Source organism: Poecilia latipinna, unplaced genomic scaffold (genome assembly GCF_001443285.1).
Source record: "Poecilia latipinna isolate Pla-1442-1.1 unplaced genomic scaffold, P_latipinna-1.0 Scaffold392, whole genome shotgun sequence".
NCBI lineage: Eukaryota > Metazoa > Chordata > Actinopteri > Cyprinodontiformes > Poeciliidae > Poecilia > Poecilia latipinna.
The window spans coordinates 294,369-311,700 of NW_015113008.1; the positions used below are offsets into that span (position 1 = coordinate 294,369).

General features: G+C 40.7%; 1 protein-coding gene across 6 annotated transcripts in view; it reads right to left on the minus strand.

The window, feature by feature from the left end:
* The window catches only part of il1rapl1a (interleukin 1 receptor accessory protein-like 1a), a 229,033-nt gene extending 214,991 nt beyond the window's left edge, over positions 1–14,042 (minus strand). For 3 of the 6 annotated variants that reach the window (XM_015037097.1, XM_015037095.1, XM_015037092.1), the window contains exon 1: positions 12,453–13,324. The gene's annotated coding sequence lies outside the window, so the exon portion shown is untranslated. Of the gene's footprint in view, positions 1–12,452; positions 13,325–13,957 lie in introns of those variants that run through there. The other 3 variants (XM_015037094.1, XM_015037093.1, XM_015037096.1) reach the window with 3 other exon arrangements.
* Between the last annotated feature and the right edge of the window lie 3,290 nt (positions 14,043–17,332).

The window sequence follows — 17,332 nt, forward strand, 5'->3', positions numbered from 1 at the left end:
GAGGCAGCAGGAAAGAGAGAGAGGGAGGGAGCGATGCATTGCAGGAGCTGCAGGACTAGGAGAAGTGCCAGATCACTGCTGGAGCCAAGAACAGGACTGACTGGGCTTGTGTGTCAAATTAGTGAACACACACACACACACACACACAAGCATATGTAAGATAAACAGACACATTGATGTCACTGACCTTCGGCAAACATGCACCAATGTCACAGCCTCAACAAACTGAGACATCAGCGGTCATACATCATTAAACCTCCTTACAGACGATCTGCTTTCATCCTTTAAAGAAATCTGCCCATCTGAGAGTTTTGACTCCAACATATCCTCCAACACGGAGGCTTTCTGTTGTTGCCATTGTTGCCATGTGTCTCGGTCTGTGTGAGCTCGATTGGAAGAGTGTTTAAAGACCTTTAACAGTTGGCTGGGACTTGGTTCCCACTCATTACCGGCCAATGGCGCTAATAGCCAGCATCCTGTACACAATCGGCTCCCAACATCAGAGACGGCTGTTCAAAAACAGTGCAATATTTATGGCAGTCCCCACTCCCTAGAGACTTGCTGCTCCATAACACAGACCACTGCAGCTGACAACATAAGAGGGTGGAGTGTTAGAGCTTAAGAAATTGTAGAAATGCTTCTAGCTCTCTTTTCCTCCCACTGCAGCTTTTCGCTCCGTCTCTCTGTTGCCAATTCTTCCATGACCTTGTCTATGATTTAGTCTTTCCTTCTCTTAAATCTGTGTCATCTCACTGGATTTCGGCAGCATGTGGACAAATCAGGGTACGAAAAAAAAATGGAGATAAAGTTTTTTTTTGTGTGTCCTGTCTGTTCCTTTTATGAACCGGCTGCCTTTAAAACAGATCCTAGCTCACAATTTCATTGCTGTGACCAAATCAAATACCTAAAACTGTAACAATTTTCCGGCATGTCACTGCCAGCTCTGGGATTCTCAGCATTCAATGTCTCCAAGGAATCCTATCCACAGTGATTCACTTTCTGCACCAATTCTACAAAAAAAAAAAAGAAAAAGAAAAGAGATGATTAAATTACACCTTTAAATGCAATCTCATCTTGTATGACAAGGCAATTTTCCAGAGCTAGTCTTGTGTGCAAAAAGTGTTATGTGTCAAGGAGGAAGACAGAAGAGTGTTTCTCCGTTCCACATTCCTGTGCGTGAGTTGAGCGTGCGCACGAGTTGCGACAGTTCATATTTTATCTCTCGTCCCACGGGATGTTGCTGAGATTTGCCCAGAACCAATGCAAAGTGACAGCCGAGAGAATGATTCCATTAGAACTGGTGTAGTCCAGCCTCCGCGTTTTATCGCCAGCATGTGATCAGGGCTGGAGAGATTAATAACAGCAGGGTCAAAAATGAGATCCGTTGAAGCTTGGCGTCATGTCTGACACAATTGCATTAGAAAAAAGCAAAATTGTCCTTAATGGGACTGGAATGCGTATGCATGGAGTACCTGGAAGGGCAAAGTGTCTTTCAAACAAAATGACTATATATGTTAACTTGGAAATCTGTAAAGGCCCGTATGACCTTGATTTTATCTTACAGGTTTTCTTTGTTCCGACTGCAACACCTCGCCAGATTTTTGACTTGTTAAAAAAAAATGGTTTGCATAAAATACACTTGCAGTGGATGTTTTGTCTACAGTCACTGTGGTGTTATCTGCCTCCATAAGTTTCAGAAAAGCCTCTTAGTTAACCTCAGTTTATTTCAATCAAGGGACTGAAGAACTTGACTGTTGACATTGAACATCAATTATATTCAAGAAGACACAAAAAAAGTTTTTATAGAAGAGCCTAATAAGCAATTTGATGATTCTTAATGGAAAACGACCACAAAGATTTGCTCACCTTGCCCAGAGAAGGGAGACCGACACCCTACTGAAGGAAGGTCTGGTGGGAAAGCAAGGAGTGCCTGCAGATTAAGCCTTGGCATTCAGGATTTGACTGGGTTCAACCTGAAAAACTATTTGGCTGCTCACATTACACAGGTCCACCAACTGTTGGGAGGTGCATTAAGGTCAGATGCAATTTGAGGGATTGTTCGAGTAAAGCCAGGGGCCTGGCTATAAATGTTGATTGCCAATGTCATAATCTGGGTCAAGGGACAATAAATGTCACTTCATTGGTGGGAAAGAAGCCAGAGATGCTGTTTCAGAGCTACCAACTAGAATAGTTGGATTTACCTCCACACACAGCTTGGGCTCTGGAACCCAATCACATAGACTGGAAGAGCAGCGATGGGCGAACGTGTGTTTATCCATGAGCATCCAGCTGAGCACCTGAGTGTTGGGTTCCGCCCTAGTGAAGCAGAGGAGGGTCGTTTCTTTGTGTCTGAGTCGCGAGGTGGATGGTTTTGAGAGTCGTGTGTGCTTATGCACCAATAGTTCAGATTGCCCCACCCTCAATGCTGCTGGATTGCTGTGTTTGTCGTTGGATGTCCATAACACTGTGATAAAGCACAAGGTTGTTCACAGATGTAATTGATTGTGTTTTTCTCTTAGACAAAGCCTTTTTGGTATAATAACTTGACAACCAGGACAAATTCTTCAAGGTAATATAGTCTCTCTTGCAACTGAGAAACTGTTTGAGCAAAAAAAGACAAAAACAAAAAAACACAAAGAGGAGAAAGACATTTTTGCAGATGCTGAGCTCCATTGAGGTAATGAAATGCCACAGATTATATTGTGCGAGGATAATGTTTGTGATCAATCTCATCAAAGATGTGCTCACATTTCCCACCCAACAATAAAGGCTATAATCCCAGAACTGAAAATGATGAAAAGCCTTTCTGAGACAATGTAACGGGGACCCATGAAACTGGTTTTACGTTTGTCAGCTGTCTGCAGTGGGTATTTGGAAAGCTTTTCCAGACTATTGTAATATTAAATATATAGAGCACTAATTTAACTTGGCTAATAAACACACAGAAAAAAATCAATGAATACTTGATCTATTGATGTTAGATCAAGTATTCAAGAAGAATTGCTAATGATTATAAGCTCTGAGCTCGTAAACATGCTGCAGTCCAGGTATATCTTTGTGTTACATCTCAGCAGAAAGTATTGTTCGGCTGTCTTATAATGTTTGAATACAGGCATTTATATTTTGAAGCCTATTTATTTTTGGTTGAACCATCTGATAAAATGTTGTCATGATTTAACCTGGATTAAGTGATCTGTCAGATTAAGAATAAAAGTAAATCCCTCACAAAAAAAAAAAAAAAAAATTATCCAAGTTAGAGGCTCTATAAATATTCTCAAGCTGCTGTCATACTTCAAATCTTTCCATGCGCATAACAAAACAACTTATTATTGGTAAACGTGTAAGGAGATTATACATCATTTGGAAACTCTGGTTCTCTGGCATCATTCAAGTATTTGCTTGCATTGTTTGGTGTTTGTATTGTGATGAAGAGTGCTCCGTAAGTGCCCTGAAGGGGTCAGATAATGACTGGCTAATTTATCAGAATGTAGGTAGGGGTGCCATCAGCTGGAGCCACTTGAATTGAAATCTTCTGCATGGAGTGTCATTAGTGTCATTAGTGACTCACTGTTGCACTTGTATCTCTAACACTTGCTGAAATTCTGCAGCAGTGAAACATATTTACAATAAATAAAGCATATTTTGAGTTTATACAACATAAGTTCAGGACATGTGGACAACCTGACCTGATGACTGAACTGCATAAGCTGCAGTGTCAGAACCACTGGAAAGCGATGGAAGAGTATTATTGACTTTATTGAAATAAGGCAGATATACAACACCATAATGAGAGCATGATGGTTATTTGTAGATGTGATTTACAGGATCACATTCTGCTTCTTTCAAGTCCCATATACTACAGATACTTTTCTTTTTTTTTTCCAAATAGCTGTGCAGATAAATTATATAGATAGGATTCTAAATTTCTGCTTGTGCATACTCTTTCCCTGCACTCGTCTAGTTTAATCCACTTTTACATACTAAATCCAAAGTCACAATAGGTTCATTGATTTCAACTACTAAAATGGTTAATAAAAGTATAAGGAAAACTTAAATGTTTCACTGTCATGTTCAAACCTCACTACCCATTTTCTTACACCCTTATCTCCAGCAAGACAAACTGTGACCTGTCCCCACCCTGGACAGGTCGCAGGGCAACACAGAGACAGACAGGACAAACAACTGTGCACTCACACCTTAGGAGAATTTACCTGACAGTCATGTTTTTGGACTGTGGGAGGAAGCTGGGATACCCGGAGAGAACCCACGCTTGCACAGGGAGAACATGCAAACTCCATGCAGAAAGACCCTGAGCTGGGAATTGAACCCAGGACCTTCCTATTGCAAGGCAACAAGCGCTACCAACTGCACCACTGTGCAGCCCCAAACCTGACCAATGCCATGATAATAAATTGTTTGATCTTCAAAACAAACAGAATGAACTAGTTGTCAGAGTGAATTACTAATCCTAAATGAGTGTCTGGCCTCATTTACAGCAACCCTGTTTCACCTTTTTGACCTATATTTTTCCACATTGCCCTCTCATCCTAGTCTTTCACTTATTTATAGGCGACATCTGACATTTTGGATGAATCCTCAGTAGATCCTCAACTGAATTTGTTCACTTGTAAACTGCTTTCGATATAAATATATACTTTGTGCTTTCCTTCATCGACAATTACTTCAAAGCAGAACAACACAATGATAGGTACTTCAAACACCAACATTTGAATATAAATGAATGACGTAAGTGACAATGTTACAGTTCACATTATTTAATGTAGTAGTTTAGTTGAACGTTACTAACTTAATTAAAACGTTCTTGACTGAAGTATTTTCACTGAAAGTTGAAGGATTATATTAAGTTCTTGTACTTTGGAGAAAGGATGTTTTTATACCGTGTGTGTGTGTGTGTGTGTGTGTGTGTGTGTGTGTGAGGGTTGCTCTGTGAGAATTTACCCCATCTATTCTTTTATAGTACCACACACATATTCAGAAGACAATGACTGAGATAGAGAGACGCTTGGCTATTAATTTCTGATAATCAGGTGAATTCTGATTACAGATACAAACTTTATTAATAATTGCCCTTGGAACTTAAGTTATTCACAGTCAAACCAAAGCCATTGTTGCACGGCACTGTAGTTAATTAAGCAGAGTTTTGTATTCACTTTATATTCTTGTCTTGATGTCAATCAACGAAACAAAAAGGAGTCAAAAGCAACTCTGTTCCAGATGCATGCGATTGTGTGTGTGCGTCTGCATGCTGGTAATTAATGAATTTGCACTCAACCCATCCCATAACCTCTTCTGCAGCATGGCCACAAATCACTGACCTGCTCCCGCTGCTCTGATCTTTTGCTCTCAGGAGCTTCCCTCCCATTCACTCTGCACTCCACACGCGTGCGTTATTAAAACATGCTCAGTTGTGTTGGTGTGTAATTGAAGAATTTTTAAACTTGGAGCCAATTTGCCTGAAATAGCTCCCCGGCTCCCGCATCACAATGATTATTTCTAAACAAACCATGTTTAATCGACTGCATGCCTCTGCAGCTCTCTCCATCTGGAGGATGCTGTGTGACAGCTTCCCTTAAATTACAAATATCAATCTGCCACAGTGGGAGCTCAGCTGCCAGTGGCCTCAAGGGGGTCCACGTCAAAGCAACCAGCCTTCAAAACAAAGCCATCAAAAAAGTAAAAAAAGAAAAAAAAGAAGAAACAATCCTTGGCTTTCAAGATGCTTTGGCTCCTCATCTGTTGTCACCTGATCACAGTTCTGCTAAAAAACTGACCAAATCCAAAAGCGTGAAATTATGATTTAATGGCATAAAAAAAAAAAAATCTACCAATAAAATAATACACAGCACAGCTACACAGATCTGGTTTCTGTATGAAGGCTGACCTGAAGTTGGCCCAGAGTGTGCTTCTGGGTCAGCTCGGTGTGGCTCCACCCAGTTCTTCCCCTGCGGCAGGGACCGACAGACGTTAGCACTGAGGGCTCCCAATCTGCCGTGTGATCAGGGACTCTCCCTGAGCGAGTTCTTTCCTCATCACCGGCTGTCTGCCCACGGGGAATACCGGCACTTACACTCCAACCACCCGCTTATTGATAAACCTCACTGCAGGATTGCTTTCTCCTCCTTGGGAAAGCAATGGGTCTGCAGGGTGGCCTAATTCAATCAATGTTAGTAGGGGGGCGGGGGAAACGCACGTTGTCCGTCAATTTGGTAGGTCTAGTTCTGGGCACATCTGCCGTATATTCTATGAAATGAAGTGACCAACAACAATGGGCCCCGCTTAGCATGGGTAGTCCCCAGTTACCCTCTGCGAGCTCCAGCACGCTAACCAGTTAAAGACATTTTGATATACACTCAGGATCATGCACATTCGTAGATATTGTGCAACAGTAATCACAGAAAAGCATCGGAGTCAATTATTGGGTTCACAGAAGCTGTCACAGCTCCCCCAGAGTTAATTTGATTTCCTCTTGGGCGGTGTATCAGTTCCCCAGCTGTGTTTATAGCAGACACGGTGAGCAGTCTGCACACACTATCAGACATTATGTCTTTAACCCTGTGGACTCTACACTGTATCACAAAAAACTAAATGCTTTAATTGAAGAAAGTTGTGAGAATAAAAGCCATACTGGCAGCATACTGGAAATGCTGCCAGTATGGCTTTTATTGATGCAATGATGTCTACTCTTCTTAATATTGAGCAGTCGCATATTACACTATGGTTATTGTGCTGTTTAACAGAATGCCGATGCCCATTTGGTGCCAAAACAGCCATAACCCATTGAGGCACGGACTCCACTAGAGCTCAGAAAGTGTGTTGTGGAATCTGGCACCAAATGTTTACAGCAGATCCTTTCAGAGTAGTAAGCTGTAGTTGAGTTGATGCCTCCATGGATGAGACTCGTTTACCCATCACATCCTACAGATGGCTGATGGGACTGAGCTCTAACAGAGTTGGACTTTCTCTTGTGCTCCTTAAAGGAGACGGGGGTATCATCTAAAACTGTGTTGTCATGTTATTCCCTCATCAAAAACATGCCTGGAATGTTGCTTTGATTCTTTCACGCATGTTTGAGAAAACCTTGAATCTCCCATTTGGGGTGCCTAAACACTTGTTCATACAAAGTGCCACCAGTTTCAACACAGCTTCTCCTTGAAGGGGCAATATCCAAGTGAGCTTCTGACCCACAGACCACCCCTTCCCCACGCTTTCCCCCAGACTAGCGGCAGCAGCAATTAGCAAACAGCTGGTGGGGCTGCAAGTCTGCTGGGCTCACTATGCAAACTACTACTAGAACGGTTGTAAAGTACATAACAAAACGGCACAATTCAGACGCTGTGCTGAAAGCGAAGTGTCAGAAAGATCAAGAGATTCTTAAAGAAACAGAGGTCAATTTCAAGGTGTCAATTTTGTTATAAGTTAAAAGGTTTTGTGCTATAAATTTTGTGCTGAAAAACATACATTAAAACCGTCGCTGAACTATTTTTTGCTTTGTGGTATCAAGTGCCCAACTGCAGTGTTGCAGTCAAGCCTTGATGATTTCATGCCTCTCAATGCTCAGTCTTTTTCCAGCTCAGAAACTATTTTGTCTCACGTGCCAATCTCTAAAATTAAGCTTATTCTTCAACCCAAATTTGCTTCCAAGTCATAAAACTACACATAGCTCATTATCCTATGTGCAATCCTGAATAGGAAGAGAACTTGGAAAGGTTTTCCTTTGTGAATGAGCCAATGGGAGATTTTGTCACGTGAAACTATGGGTCTGCAAGAATTATACAATAAATTAGGACAGTATTTTAACTTCTGCAATTAGGGGAACACCAGTAACTAGCGGACAATTCAACCCTTTCTAAGAAAAGTAATAATTTAGATGTTGCTTCCTTGTTTGGTAAAACTTTTTGCAAGCTAACAGTACAAGTGTTATAATCCTTCGTGGAAGTATGAACGGTTGATTTGTTCGTGCAACTATTTTATTTTTTTATCATTGCTAATCTGTGAGCCACCTTGTGCTTCCATTTCCCTGTTAACTTTATGTTGATTCTCCTCAGGGACAAATAAAGAATCATTCTATACTAAACTAAATTATGTTTCATAACAAACATGCATGTGGTGCATACAAAAACTACTTTTACAGAGTGAAAAAAAAACTGGTCCATGCAAATGGATTCCTGTACAATTTCTGTCTTTCTGCTAATTTTACTGAATACGTTTTCTCAAGTGACCAACCACAACAGCAAGGTAGGTTGCCATGGGATCCTTTTCTTCTGCTCCAATTGTCAGCTTCAGTCTGGCTCCACCATGTACCTTTGTTATTTGCCACATTAATCTCCAATGCCTTTACAACTAAATGGTGGAGTAATGGAGGGGGTACGCTGGTTTGTTTTGTTGCTTCACTAATTAGTAGCCAACTGGGCCAACAGGGGATTAACGTCATCCTGGTTCAATTTGTACCACAGCAGAAAGGAGCCTTGCTTGGTTTGGGACTTTGGTACAGAACGCAGTCATTGGCTGAACACATCTGTGAAGCAAATATTTACAAAAGCCTTAGTCCATCTTGTTGTGGAGGTTTACCGTTTCACTGTTGTAGCTTTTCTAACCTTCTTACATTGCTCCCAAACATGCGTCATATCATTAGTGCATACCCATCAAGTCTCTTGTATTGGCCAGGAAACTAACATACTTTAACCCCCTTTCCTGACCTCCTACTGCATTACTATTTTCATGTAAATATCCAATATCATAATAATAATGATGATAAACATTCCTGTCCCTCTCCAAACTGAAATCTTTCACTAGCCTCATGAGAACTGCCACCCGGGTTGCAGCAGGAGCCGACAGCAGGAACAAACAAGGTTTTCCACAAAAAGTGTTGGTCTAAAAAACACTGACCGGGTGGGAATGTGTGCCCAGGACCACAATCAACCAGCAAGAGTGTGTCATCGAGTCGTTTTAGATGTTTTTCAGTTTTTTAAGACAAATTATATTAGCACCAATAAATTCACACAGCTTCATGTCCAAGATCACAATAAAGGTTAAATCACACGCAAGTTTTGCATGAACGACTTTGTTTCACTCAAGGAAATATAGATATGGTTGAATATGTAAAATAAATAAATGTTTTTTGCTGTTCCCTTTTGCGTTTTCATTTAGGCTCCGCTATGGAGCTTGTGTAATTAAGAATATCCACGACATTTCAGCGTCAACGCGGGTAGGCCTTTCAGAGTATGAGCACCTAATTGTAGTTTGTAAGTGATCGACATGTAGTTATGTTAGATTTCTTCTAAACCCGTCTTAAAATGTAAAGGATACTGGACCTCGACCGGGCTGGTGGAACGGCTGGAAAACTCCCCTTATTTTTAAATCCAAAACTTGTTTGTGGCATCAATTGCCAATCATTTTTTCCTCTCTGTGTGCCTCGTAGGTAAAGTACCTCTGAAGATCTTTTTTGCTTGCCCCATTGCTTGCGTATGCATTTTTCTGTCGATGTTATCATGTTAGCATAGTTTATAGCTTCCAGCTGAAGGTCATTATTTTGGTCAGCGGCTGCGGGGACAGGAGGAGGAGTGTCTGCTACTGGAAGAAGAAGCGATACATTTTGGAAAATGAGAATGGGTCAGTTTGTATCAGCTTCAACACAAAACAGTGCCCTTGAATAATTAACTGTTTCAAGTATCCATTGTATTAAAATGTTGAGTCATTTCACAACCGCAGCATGTTGTAGATAATTTACAGTAAAATAATGTATGTTGTGATATAATGACATTCAGCTATGAGCATTAAAGACATCAAAGTGAGCCCTCTGTGTAATAATAAGTTACCTAATTAGATTACAAGCTCACATTTTAAGGGTTTTGCCATTTTATTTTTAGAGAAGCAACATTGTTTCTTCCATAAAGTCTGTTTTCACAAATGACCCGTCAACGAATTCTGATTGCGCACACACAATGTCATAACAGAGACAAAAACAAAACAAAAAAAACAAAAAAAAACACAAACTTGTACCAAAAAAAATTATGTACACAAGTTAGGCCTCACATTGAGACCTCCAACATGTGAAGCAAATAGAAACTGTCATTTCATCATGACATATTTTGCATCAAGTAAACATTTAGTCCTCAAAGTTGATGTAAGAAGCAGGTGAAACAGGAATTGTTGGGACCACATATACTGCATTTCACAAGGACTGCTCAGTCAGCAGTGTTCAGTGTCCAACAACGAGTTTCATCTCCCTCCCTCAGGACACAAAAGCACATTAGTGAAAAGCAATAGGATACAATAAAAAACTAATTTATTTTCTATACAACTGGGTTTTTAAATCAAGGATATGTGATTGTCATTTTCCTGATTTCACTGAAAAGCCACATTGTTTAATCAACTTTGACACTTTGGATGAAACCTTGTTCTAAACAAAGTTTTCCAGTAAGGGTCAATAAACAGAAAAGTCCAAGAGGAAATTTTATTTACTGGCAAACATTGTCTTTTTTTTCCACTGAATATTGTCTGCCACAGAGGTTCAACAGATTCCCCACATCTCGATTCAATCACATCTGTAGAGGTTGGCTAATAAACACTCAGGGCTGAAGAGACCCAACATGATGCTGCTGAATACTCCAGGTCACTTTCAGGGCTCTAATGAGGTCCAACCCTCTACAGGTCAGGCCTTTCCAGCAGCCAAAGTGGGACAAAACACACTAATAAACAGGTAGTCATAACAATATGTTACTTTATCAAAAAAGAAACACACACACACACACACACAATATATATATATATTTTGCGATCAGCATCAGATACTCGCATGTTTTAATCTTTAGTCTTGCAGCTCAAGCATTTTAGAGACGGATTCACGGCAGAGTTACCGCAGCACCAACTCCACAAAATGAGGCCAGACTCGAACAAAGGAGCTGTCTGTTTGAGCACCACGGACAGTTCCTGTCATCTTCCTTCTGACTAGGCGCTGCCGGCGGGAGCGACGAGCTGCCAGTTATCTGCCGCACTTTGCAACATCAGACACAAGCGACTTTGCGAATTCATTAACGACGGGCTCTGTGCTCCAAGCAAAGCAAAGAAAAGAAGAAAAAAAAAACAAAAAAACCGCACTAATCATGTTTTAGAGAGAGAAGACATTTTTCACTCATGATTTTTGTTTTTAAAGCTGATAACAAAGCTAGTTGAAGATGTGGCTCACCTCTAAGTGGCCCCTGAAAGCGCAATTAGATGTAGGCCTATGACAAGCTTATAAGGAAGGGAGGGGGGGTGTCTGTCAGGTACGATTAACCGGGTTTATGCCCGAGCTGGGTGTCTGCTAACATTCACAGTTTTGGTTGAGTTTGACTTTTTTAAACAATGTGAACGGCATTGGCAAACCAATGTAAGCGAGAGGCAGCGAGAGACTTGACTCGTGCGCGTTGGCTCGGTCAAAGCACGTGCTCGCTGACGGACAGACCACCCGCAATTTCCCTGAACCGGGCTTGAACAAACGCAGCCTTAGAAACAACGAGAAATGCGGGACATCAGCAGAAAACACACAATCCCCGTCCATCGCTCCGATCCCCTGCGTCATGCGTCGGTATTCCTACGGTTCCACCCAACGGACCGCCTGGCTGTCATCCTCGGGGCACTGGTACAGTAGATCGGGATAAGCCTGATCGGTTGCTCCGACATAATCACATTTCTGTTGTCCCTTTCATTCCCTACAGGACAGAAATCCGTACGACTTTTTTTTTTTTTTTTTTTTTGTGGTTATTTGTAACAAGTGACGCAAAGCCTCATCCAGTCCTTTCAAACTGCATCACAAACACACACACACACACTCACAGAGACACACACATAAGTTTTAATGCGTGTGTGTTTTTAAAGAGTCTGCTTTGTTGCTGTACCTGCAGCTCATATAAAAGAATGGATTGTGTGTGTGTGTGTGTGTGCATAATAAGGCTTGCCTTCGGGAAGAGCTTCCGTTTCGCTTACACCTTTATCTAAATCCTCTCCTGAGTGAGCTCCAGTGAGCCCGGCGGCTCGGTGCATGTACGAGACACCGCACTGCAGAGGGCTCCTCCGGAATCTCCATGATTGAGCTCAGGAAGCTCCAAACAGTCGCTGAAATTTCACTCGAAAAATAATCCAATTCTCGGGACATTTGTAACAGCCTACAGATTATTGGCGCCGATATCATCTGCCAGGTGCTTAAGTTCTCCTCTCCGAAGCGTCAGACTGATTACGTCCCCGCACCTCCATCACCGTTTTGTTTTTATACCAACTTCAATTGTCCGAGAGAACCTCAGAGTGAGACAGGAGAAATGCGTCGTGTGGAATAATCATAGAATCAGTTTTGGGTTTTTTTTTGTTTTTTTAAATTACGTTTGAAAACTTTGCCAAATTGCACCATAATACGTAAGTAAGACCAGAAGAAGAGGAAGAAGCAAAAACTGGCCTACCTTCAGTTCTGTTCCAAAATGGTTCGACGCCGAGTGTCAGTCAGCGGGGACGGCTCTGGACATCACAACTCCCGGTCAGTAGAGAAAAAAACCGTGCGCGTACAGTGGCTGCAAGCTGGAGGTGATCTGCGTTTCTGCGAGGTCACCCATTCAGCCAATCGTCCGACTGTAATTCAAACAAGAATGAAGATTTGTATGTGCTTCCGTCCCCCTTTTCTTTTCTTCTCTTTTTTTTTGAGGAAAAGAAAAGTGCACTGGGCGCTTTCTAGCGCAGATGTCACTTTGCGCTCTTGGAGATAAACGTAAAAACCGATGAAGGGATGGGGGGGCAGATATTTCTAGAACCTAAGAAAGATTATGACAACCTCACCCCCTTTCTTTTTTTTCAAAAGACAACAAAAAAATATCTAATAGCTGACTTTTACGCTATCTCGCCGAATTAGAAATCCACTCTTGTGTGCTTCCTGAACACACTCGTTGGTGCGATCCCGGTGGACGCGAGAGAGGTGGTGGGGAGGGGGGAGGGGGGGAAGAAAAAGAGAAATGTATGGATATAATCGCCAGATCCAGTGTGTGTGTGAGGGGGGGTTCCCTCTACAGCTCCAATGCTCACGATGAGAGTAGTCTCTCCCTGGTCCTAGTGCACCACACACCGTCCTTGCTGGTTCTAACGCACGCCGCCGCTGCACCTGCAATCTGTCATCCCCATCGATTAAGCAGTGAAATGGACGAGGGGAAAAGAAATTCCAGTAGACATCTATAACTCAACTCAGAGCCCCGACGCTGAACAGAGAGCGGATGGACGTGCAGAGCAGCTGGTTCTCACTTGTTGTTGGTAGGATGGAGAAGATTGAAAAGCGAGAGAACGAGGGAAGAGAGAGAGAGAGAGAGAGAGAGAGAGAAAGAGAGAGGGGGGGGGGGATAGGGGGGTGAGAGCAAAACGGAGAAAGAAGGGTAGGGGCGGAGCTTGATATAAAGCAAGATTTAGATTTTTTTTCCATATATTTTTATTTTCAAAATGCATTTCAGAGTGCCATTAAATAGTTTGTGTATTTTGGTACAAAAACTCGTTTTATTCGGTGAATTCTTTTAATTTTTGTGATCGTGACTTGCAGCTAATAAGCACACAAGTCTGCTTCTCAAAATTGTAACTATATTACACAAATAAAAAGGGATTTTAATGATAAAACAAAAGTCCAATGTTGTGGTCATGTCAGTTTTTTGTTGTTGTTTTTTAAAGCAGGATGTTCACAGAGTAATTCGTCCAAGCATAGGGAAGATGAGTTGAAAGGAAAAAGTATAAAAGTATGTAGGTAACAGGATGGAATAAGCCTTGAGAAAATAAACAATTCAAGCTAAAAAAAATAAAAAATAAAAAAGATTTGGGGGAAATTACAAAGGCATGGATTTGAAGCTACAAGTGTCATATTTGTTGTTGGCAAAAACCCAAATCTAGATCAAACATTGGTTGAAAAATTAAAACTTTAATAAAATAATAAACTTACAGAGACGGAAGAAGCATTTAATCACGGAAAGGCATAGACAAGTTTAACCGATGCGCACATATAGTGAGGCAGGGGTGGAAATGGCAAAGCAATCAGGAGAATTAATCAGGGCCAAATGGGGAACAGCGGAGAGGACAATCAGCTGGTAAGGAACAGCTGTGAAGGGGAGCATACAGGCAGGATGAGGGAAAGTGAATGAAAAATACCAGAGAGGATCCAAGACACAAGAAAACACGAATAACAGCAGAGAAAAAAAATCAATGAAGTACAAAAACCCGGAATAAATAAATTAACTCAAAGGTATGGACATATGTGGCAAGACCTAAAGAGTGTAAATAAATAACAGGGAAATTATTCAAGAACAGAACAGAAAAATATCGCTAAGAAACTTAATAAGAAATGAGCTGATCAGGCAAAACATTAATGACAATAGTAAAGAAACTTAAATGATCAAAGTACAAACATCAATAACTAAAAACACAAACACCTCACTGATCATGACAATTCTCTATATCCAAAGTATTGTCAATATGAAATTCAGGTAAAGTGAATGTGATTCAATCAGTCAATATTTATTTGTAAAGTCAATTATTGTGATATTTTCCATCTGAGATTACTTAGTTGTAAACTACTAAAATAGTTAGATTGTTGTAGGATAATCATTTAAAGATGGGCGATGCTATCGATTAGCTGTGCTGATTGAATTCAGTTTTGGATCCCAACAGTCTTTGCGATTTTAGGCACATTTTGATGTGGAAAAGCCCACACATCACTTTGAGTTCATGTTTTTTTTATTCATGAACGCCAGAACGGTGAGTTACACACAGCTGCAATTACACACAAAGTATGTTCAACTGAAACTAAAAGACTGCTGGGTTTCGGACAGACTACACGGGACATCTGGATCTGTGGAGAAAATACCTCCAATCATTAGGCAGTACAGAAGTCAGTTACCATGGAGACTCTGGTTGCAGGTTGGTGGGCAGTAACCAAAGAGTTACTCTGATTTTTTTTTTTTTTTTTGGGGGGGGGGGGGGGTTTCCGTTTTCATTTTACACTTTTTGGGTTGTGGACAGCATTGCTGCCCTCCCAAGTGTTGCTTAATCTCCTAATGTAATAAATGAGGCACAATGAGGCATCAATCATGTCTTAACATGAGAATTATTTAAAAGCTCTAAGTTACAGCCAAAGGTCATGTCTATCATCTGTGGGTAATTAAACATTTTTTCATCTGGGTTAGACAAAGATACCAATACGGATTTTATTTAGGGATGTCAGAGTAAATAGGATGAATTTAAACACAGATAGTAACCCTCAGATTATAATTTCCTTCCTCTTGACAGTACAACTTTGTGCTCTTCTGTGATGGAAGATTAAAAACGAAAAAAAAAAAAAAAAATACACTGAATTTTTTCTGGCAACATCTTACGGAGCTAGTTCAGGTTTTTTTTTTTTTTCTTCTTATCTGTATTGCTTCAACTGCATTGATGCGTTTATTATGTGTCACCATGAGGACACATGCCTTACCTTGTCAAATCTTATCAGAATCTGTGTCCTCTATAAAATAGATGAGGAAGTTGAGCGCTTCCTTGTATAACCACTCTCGCCAAGGGCCCAGGAAACTAGTCACAGACGTTTCTGCCTCCACAGTTTTTCTTTCAGAGCGTGAGTGGGTACCTGACCATCATTCCGCCTGCAGAAAATATACAGGCTGACTGATATGACACAAATCCTCCTCTTCTTTCGTCCTAGGAAAAAAAAATAAAAAATTAACTCACTCACTCACTCACTCACTCACTCACTCACTCACTCACTCACTCACTCACTCCTTTCGTATTAGGTGGATAAATGGTCCACGAATGATGCCATAGAAACTAAGAGATCACATGACTCAATCACATCTCACTCCCACACTTCTTCTTCTCTCTTATTTATTTATTTTATTACCAGCAGCTGCATTGTTCAGTCTCTCTCTCTGTCTCTCTCTCTCTCTGTCTCTTTCTCTCTCTGTCTGTGACAAAATGCTCGCTGCTACATTCGGAAATGTTTCATGATTTCAAACCGGGATAATCTCCACTTTAATAAGCGATATCTTGATTCAGAATCATTTCCCAATTTCTACCACCGTAAGAGGAAAAACTCTGCAGTTAGATGTTATCAGATAAAGAAACAATTATGCGTTAGCTTAAATTAAAAACTGTAGGGCAAAATTAGCTGTAGGCCACACAAGAACAATTGCAGCAGTTGATTTGTGAGTTCGCTCCACTGATTGTGTTTATAAATGGATTCTATCTGAAATGTTGTTTTTCTTTTTTTTTTTAAGGGAACATGAAATGTTTCACTGCACATATTTTTGAGTTCAGACGGTGTGAATCTGCCAGCGATTCTTCAATAAACTAAGTGTACTTGCACTGATGATTTATCAGTCGAAAGTGTGAATCCTTGTGTCGACATCAGAGCCTTACACTTCCATTTACATGCGCATCTCTAATATATTAGGCTATCAAAAACTCATACAGTCACTTGATTAAAGTTTTTTCATTGATATGACTGAATTTTGGGGTTTTATGTTAGCTGTAATAACAGAAGTATTTTAACAGTGCGTTGTGTGTGGTGAAGCTTTGACTTCAGCCTCAGTCAATGTCTCATGTTTCTCTCTCAAACCTTTAAATTGGCTTTTCAAACACACTTTTTCTTTTCTCAGGATTTTCTAATAATTTGCTAGGATGCATCACTCTGTGAACAGCCAGTTTTTTTTTTAGCAATAATCTTAGTTTTTTTTTTCTCCTTGTGGATGGTGCAATGACTGTCTTCTGGACATCTGTCAAATCAGAATTATTCTCTGTTGTTGCTGTAACAATGACATAACATTTTCTTTTCTTTAAAAAAAATGTAATGTTTCAAATTTCCTAATAATCCTGAATTTGAGGATTTTATCAGTTGTCAGATGCAAACACATGAACAAATAAAATAAACTCCTCAAACATAAAAACTGGAATGAACAGTCTCGTCATAACACTTTTGTCATTTTTAGTCCTAACAATGCTCAGCCTCCATCTGCAGGATCTTTCCACCTGTTTAAAGGAAGTTGTTCCTCTCCACTGTTGCCATATGCTTGTCCAGGAGGACGCATGACTGCAGTATCAGTGACTTATTAAATCTGCTGTGCTATTTTAGACAAATTACCTGTTCGACACAAGCTGCCGGTACTGCACCAGTAGGACTGAACTGGGCTATGTGTAATGCAAACACGTCTCATGTTCCATCACATATACATGTGAAGAATAAGTGATAAAGGAAGCCTGTCTTTTCACCTGATTTCCTCCGGTGAGGGTTCACAGAGGGCGAAAGATAAAAGACGGCCTCACCCAAACC